The sequence below is a fragment of the Rutidosis leptorrhynchoides genome, chromosome 7 (genome assembly GCF_046630445.1).
Source record: "Rutidosis leptorrhynchoides isolate AG116_Rl617_1_P2 chromosome 7, CSIRO_AGI_Rlap_v1, whole genome shotgun sequence".
Classification (NCBI taxonomy): Eukaryota; Viridiplantae; Streptophyta; class Magnoliopsida; order Asterales; family Asteraceae; genus Rutidosis; species Rutidosis leptorrhynchoides.
The window spans coordinates 23,944,462-23,952,360 of record NC_092339.1 but is presented as its reverse complement, the minus strand read 5'-3'; positions in this window follow the sequence as shown (position 1 = coordinate 23,952,360).

Genomic DNA, 7,899 nt, shown 5'->3' with positions numbered 1-7,899 from the left:
TTTTTAAATATTCGTTCGGTTAATTCACGCACCCGCTTTGAAACTTGAGGGACCGAAGTTGCCAAGTGGGCAAAGTGGTGACTAGGTTAACTAGTCAACCACTTCACCACCACCACTTATTCAACCTCCTCATCTCTACGCTCTTTTCTCTCTTCCATTTTTGAACTCAAACACCCATTTCATTAATTCATCATCCAAATCCAAATCAAGAAGGAAACATCAAAACAAATTACATATTCGTGATCCTCTCTTCATCCTCTACATTTTGGTACCAAATTCATCACATTTGGGTAACTTTTCTAAAACACTAGATTTCTCTAAATTCATTTTATATAATTGAAATGGTGTTAGTTAGTGTCTATGGCCCAAGTATAACATGAATATATGTTTTGTTTGCTCGATTTGTTGTTTTGGAGTAACTAGTTTGAACATTTGAAATGGGTGTGCTTAATCTTGAGTTTTGGGTGATTAAATGTTGTTAAATTGTTAAAGTTCATGTTTTAATTGTGTTACTAGTATCACTAGCTTCGTTTTGATGTATAGGTTGATTAAGAAAACTTTAAACACATGAATATTGATTTTGCGAGTTTTAGTTAGGGTTTGATAACTCTTAAAATGAACTTTCGATGTTTTGAATGCCATGAAATGTTATTAGTAAGTGTTTAGTTGTAATGTATGTTTCATTACCTTCAAAACGGCATAGCATATGTGTTAATTGGATTCCCGAATCTTAAAATGCATTTTGTAAACTTGAAACTTTGAAAATAAACCTTTAATGATCGCTTGACGAATTTCGATTATTGTAATTGATGTTTTTGCTTGATGAAAAGTGGTTAGTTGTGTTCCTTATCAAAAGAGCTTTTCAACGATATAAGATACGTGTTCTAAGTGTTTACGGTTTGTGATTTGTGCTAAATTGAGGTTTGGTTGAGACTTGAACTTTTGAAATAGACCAGGCACCAGGCAACGCCTATTGGCGAGGCGCGACACCATGGGCCGCAGCGCGGCATTTGCCGTGTTTGATTTCTGATCAAACTTACATTTTTACGAAAAATGTTTGCTATGCTACGCACCTCCGATTCACATGTAACTTGTTCTAACATGCTTATATATGATTAAAAACCTCAGAAAAATAGTTCGAGACCCGACCCGAACGTGTTGACTTTGACCAAAGTTTGGCTTTTAGTCAAACTTAACAAAACACTTATGCAATCCTTCTAATCTTATTTTATACTTGATTCATGCACGAAACTTGACAACGTGACTCACATGCTATATAATCGAGTCGTAATGAGCCATAGGACTAATTGATACATGGTTATTTGATACATGCTTCCGCGTATATGGTTATTTGATACATGCTTCCGCGTATACTCATACTTGCTTGGGGTCAAGCATACATGCATACACTCTGATTACTTGCTTGGAGTCAAGCATACATACATACATACTTACGCTATTTATAGCAACTGTGATTTTCAATTTATATTATGTCGCAAGTTATTTCAATTATACTTTACTACTTTTGTAAACTTATACTTGTTGTCGATCCATTTGGTAAACTAAACTTTGTAAGTCTTGTACTTTTCAAATGAATGCGACATAATTTTGGTCAAACGAGTCTCATATAGGGACTACGACCACGTAACGGGACCTAAGTTAGCGGCGCCGTCAATGACGATTTTGTCGGGTCGCTACAATTTATCACAAAGTGTCTCTAATAAATGTTCATATTTTCATCCCATCTATAATGTTCGTGAACAAGATTTTTTCAAAAAACGAAAAAAAAAAAAAATTTGCTTCCCCCCGATTGGTTACTTCCCTCTTGATCCTACCACACACACACACACACACACACATACACACACACACACACACACACACATATATATATATATATATATATATATATATATATATATATATATATATATATATATATATATATATATATAGTAGATGTATCAAATGAGAACTTTTTTGTGTGAGAATCCTGAGAACTCCAAAATACCCAAAAATACACTGAAATTCAAGCAAAAAGGAACACGGACGAGCAAAAAAAGGGATAGTCGAGCAAAAAACAGGAAATTCGAGCAAAAAAAAAACACGACCGAACAAAAATGATCAATTCGAACAAAATACATGATATTCGAACAAAAAAACGCGGCCGAACAATTTTGTGTTCTACATTTTGGATAGTTGAAAAAAATGTAGAACACGTTGATAGTCGAACAAAAAACGCGATATTTGAACCAAAATGTGTTCTACATTTTGGTATTTGTTCGTCCGTGTTTTTAATTTTTGCTCAAATTCCCCTTTTTTGCTCGAATTTTAGTGTATTTGGGTGTATTTTTGAGTTCCTAGAGTTCTCACACTAAAAAAATTCTCACTGGATCCTCTCCATATATATATATATATATATATATATATATATATATATATATATATATATATATATATATATATATATATATATATATATATTTCTGTACATATTTGTAATTCTAAGTTTTGCTCACCCACACACTTCTAATAAATGACTAATTAATCAAGATTTGAATTCGAATAATAAATATGTCATGATCATTAATCAACATTTTTTCAAAAACTTTTCACACTTTAATACAAATATAATACTCCCTCCGTTCTAAAAAAAAAACTGTTCACCTTTCTATTTTTGTTTGTCTTATAATTATTGTACCTCACTCTAAATAACCATTAAATATTATTAAAGTTCCAATTATATCCCTTTTAATTTTGAAAATTCAACTTTATATATATATATATATATATATATATATATATATATATATATATATATATATATATATATATATATATTAGTTAATCTTTATAACTACATTAAATGAAGGATAAATTAGACAATTTATTATTACATCTTAAATCTAACAAAAAGTTCAACATGACTGTTTTTTTGGGACGGAGGAATATAAGAAATTTTCTAATAACAACCTTAAAGGTTGTCATTAAGAAATAAATGTTTACATTAAATAAAGGTACATTTAAGGATAACTATTTTCATGAAAAGTAATCTCTCCGTCCTATAATAAGTGTCATATATGACTTTTCAAGATTTTACTTCTATAATTTTGAATTTTGATATTTTTTTGTGTTATATAATATTTGATGAAACTTATATCAATGAAAACACATTTTAAAAACGACTTTATAAATATATATTTTATCAAATACTACAAAACAAAAATAAAAATATTTGATTCAAAGTTTTGAATATAAGACCTTGAAAAGTCAAACAGGACATTTATTATGGGACGGAGGGAGACAGGGAGTAGTTATTAAAATGTATAAACAGAACTTGCATGTTCTAAAGCTTTAATGGCAAATGAAAGAGTTGTCAAATATAAATTATTCATCAACTTATTCTTTCCAAATTTGACGGAAAATTTGCACTTTAGGACACAACATTGAATAGTTTTAAGTCTTGGAAATGTTTTTAACAAACTTTAATTGAAATAAAAATTAAGTTCATTAATTACGTTAATAAACATGATTAACATAAATAAGGTAGAAAAGTACACCAACATCTTATATGTTTATTGAAGTATAAGTAAAAATCCTTAAAAATTATGAAATACAAGAAGACAATATTATATTAACTGATATCCAAAATCGACGTAAAATGGGTAGAGTGGATTTGTAACTCAATCTCGTCTTTCTCCCAACAAATTTTTTTTTTATTTTTTTTTTTTATTTATTTATTCTGGCTTCTTTCTACTGTACTTTGTAATAACATGAACATGACATAGATTCTCATACTTGTATGCATGTATATATCACTACTAAGTAAGGTCTTAAAGTAAACTTTTAATCAATTAATTAAACTCAAATAAGGTCTTAAAGTAAACTTTTAATCAATTAATTAATCTATATATAGGGTGAAAAAGAGTGCATGTATTAGAGAATAATATCTATGAGATCTTATTCTTAATTCCTTTGAAGACTATGAATTTTTAGGCAAATCAAATTGAACTTTTATTATTATACCCAAGAATTCTTGATCCACTCTATAAGATACGCATATACACCAACTAATTAATGTATGCGATATTATATGTTCTAATTACTTATTGGATCAAATCTTTGAAAATAATATATTACTCCATTAAATAAGATTTAGAATTTAGATATAAGTTGTGGATAAATTATAATCCTATTGACTTAGATTAAAGTTGGCCATATACAACTGCATTTCAGTTACTCCTCGAGGGAATCGAATCGTCTCAAATTGCGTTTAATTAGCTTTAACACTGGTCTTTTATATGAGAAACTGTTAAAAATAAATAAAGCAATAATAATATAACAGAATACATTTTATTATTGTTATTATTATTATTATTATTATTATTATTATTATTATTATTATTATTATTATTATTATTATTATTATTATTATTATTATGGTAAAGGTGTATATAAACAACACAATCGAATGAATAAAGGACACGGTTTGCATAATATCGATTCTTTTATGGTATCAGACGTTCTGATCCTACCAGCCCATCTTTGTCTACTCCACTTTCTAGGCCCAACAATGTCGAGCCTACTAACCTGTCGCAGCCCAATTTTACTCAGTCCACTTCCACTAATTCACCTACGCAACACTCATCTTCTGGTGACACAAATCATTCCCATTTTGGTCAACCAAATACTACGCCACCTTCACCTCAATCTTCTGAGTCACTTTCTACTCCTCCACGCACAATCCACACAAGAAGCATGTCAGGTATTTTTAAACCAAAAATTCCTTTCAACCTCTCGGCCACTACATCTCTTTCTCCTATACCGACTAATCCCAAAATTGCTCTCGCGGATCCCAATTGGAAACACGCCATGGCCGATGAATATAAGGCCTTAATGGATAATGAAACATGGACTCTTGTACCTCGTCTTCCTAACATGCAGGTAATTCGTTCAATGTGGATTTACCGCCATAAGATGAAATCCGATGGGTCATTTGAACGGTATAAGGCGCGGTTGGTTGGTGATGGTCGATCACAACAAGTTGGAATTGACTGTAACGAAACTTTTAGCCCGGTTGTTAAACCGGCTACTATTCGTACGGTACTTAACATTGCAGTTTCAAAGTCGTGGCAAATTCGTCAACTGGATGTAAAGAATGCTTTTTTGCACGGACATCTTAATGAAACAGTGTACATGTCACAACCTGCAGGTTTTCATGATCCCACCTATCCTGACCATGTATGTCTCTTGAAACGGTCTCTTTATGGTTTAAAACAAGCTCCACGTGCTTGGTATCAAAGGTTCGCTGATTATGCGGCTCGTATTGGCTTTGTCCATAGTAAGTGTGATCATTCACTATTTATATATAAACATGGACATGATGTGGCTTATCTTTTACTCTATGTGGATGACATCGTACTTACGACTTCAAATGAGCATTTGCGAAAAAGACTAATGTCACTTTTATCACATGAGTTCGCTATGAAGGATTTGGGGCCTCTACATTCTTTCTTGGGAATTTCAGTAACTCGTTCTAAAACAGGTTTATTTTTGAGTCAAGAGGCATACACAAAAGACATAATCTCACGTGCAGGTATGGAAAATTGCCAATCGGTTTCGACACCAGTAGATTGTAATGGAAAATTAAGTACCAAATCAGGAGAACCATATTCTAATCCAACCAAATATCGAAGTTTAGCCGGAGCCCTACAATACTTGACGTTTACTCGTCCCGATATTTCATACGCCGTGCAACAAGTTTGCCTCCACATGCACGATCCAAAAGACGTCCACATGCTTGCTTTAAAAAGGATCATTCGATATTTGCAGGGTACTACATCTCTCGGTTTATATATAAACAAGAGTCGACATCAGAACTTGGTAGCATACACGGATGCGGATTGGGGTGGTTGCCCGGATACCCGACGATCAACATCTGGGTACTGTGTTTATTTTGGTGATAATTTAATATCGTGGTCCTCTAAGCGCCAACCCACTATTTCACGTTCTAGTGCCGAGGCTGAATATCGGGGAGTGGCAAACGTTGTTGCCGAAACATGCTGGATTCGGAATTTGCTTCTCGAGTTACACTATCCTATTCATAAGGCTACTTTGGTTTTCTGCGACAACGTCAGTGCTATTTATCTATCCGTCAATCCAGTTCAACACCAACGAACAAAACACATTGAAATGGATATTCATTTTGTTCGAGAAAAGGTGGCAAAGGGCCATGTTCGTGTTCTTCATGTACCTACTAGATATCAGATTGCCGACATTTTCACCAAGGGTCTCCCTCGCTTACTTTTTGAAGAGTTTCGATCCAGTCTCTGCATCCATTCTCCGGTAGCTTCGACTGCGGGGGAGTAATAGCCGACATATTATTTATGTATATTATTGTATTATATTTGGAAGAGATATACCTTGTCAATCAAGTTGTAATCCACGTCCAAAAATAATAGGTCGGTTAGGTAGGATTTGGACATCTTTTAGAGATATTGTAAAGGTGTATATAAACAACACAATCGAATGAATAAAGGACACGGTTTGCATAATATCGATTCTTTTAATTATTATTATTATTATTATTATTATTATTATTATAATATTATTTCACATCATTCCTTTCCATAAATTAGCCCAAATTTTGTGTAAATTCTTCGTTATGTGGCATTGCACGAATTTGTTCACGACCTGCGCTAGGAAGTTGATGGACGTTTTTGATTACCTACAACTTCGCATGAACTTACACAAATACCGTGACAGATATTGTGTGAGCTCGTGGGAGCTCAACATTAGTATAGTTTTATCAATTTCCCAAAATAAAGTGCACACTTTAATCCTAAATTATGAGACACATTCTTTATATACATTAGAGAACGCGATCTTTGTTGTTTAACCAATTATAAAAGAAATCTCAAAATAATTTTGTATATAGAAAAATCAAAGAAAAAAAAAAGAAGAAAAGAAAAAGATGAAGTACTATGATTATATTGATCGATAGATTCTGAGGCTATGATTGATGAGAGATTCTAAGTTGAATAAGAAGCCGACGAGTCACCTACATGTAAGAAAAAAATCAAATCTTCATTATTGTATGAAACTGTATATTTTAAATACAAAATGAAAATGATATATATACACTTATTTATTAAATTTTATGTTTAAGGTTGAACATATATTTTTTTAAAGATAAATACAGGCTTGCCTGAGTGGCCACCGAGTTGACCAATGAAGCACACCACCCGAGTTCAATCCTTGGCTATGCCAAATTGTTTAAAAATGGAGTGTGACAAGAGGGTGCGCATAATGCGCAATTCACCCGGTACCAGGTCTCGCGCTCGGGGGGCTTGATTACCCGAGGTTTTATCTTCTATGGGGGAGCCAATGTGCTCGTTCATAGGAGGGTTTTCTTGCTTACAAAAAAAAAAATATACTCACTTACACTTATCAATTATCACGAAGACATTTTTTTTTTTTTTTTTGTGCAAAATAACGATAACATTATAACAAAGTCTCTTAATCAAAAGATGAAAAAGACGAACAAAGATACAACAGATTCAAAAGTGTTGTTAGGTTCGGAAGTAGAAAACGAACCCTACACACTAAACATATAGCAAAAGCTAACTAAATCCGAACCGTGAGCAACCAAATCAATGAAACGGTCTCGAAAAACAATCAAAACACAAGAACAAAAGCAACATCTAAATGGATACAAGTACATGCATGAATCTTTAAATTGTTACTATAAAATTCTTGCGATGATTCTTCTGTTAAGGATCGGGAGTGTTGTCCCCGATCTTATTGGTCTCGAGAAAATGCATTTATCAAAGGAAGATATATTTTAGATGGCGCGCTCGTTGTTAACGAGTGGAATCTGCAAAAAGAGCGTCATTTTCA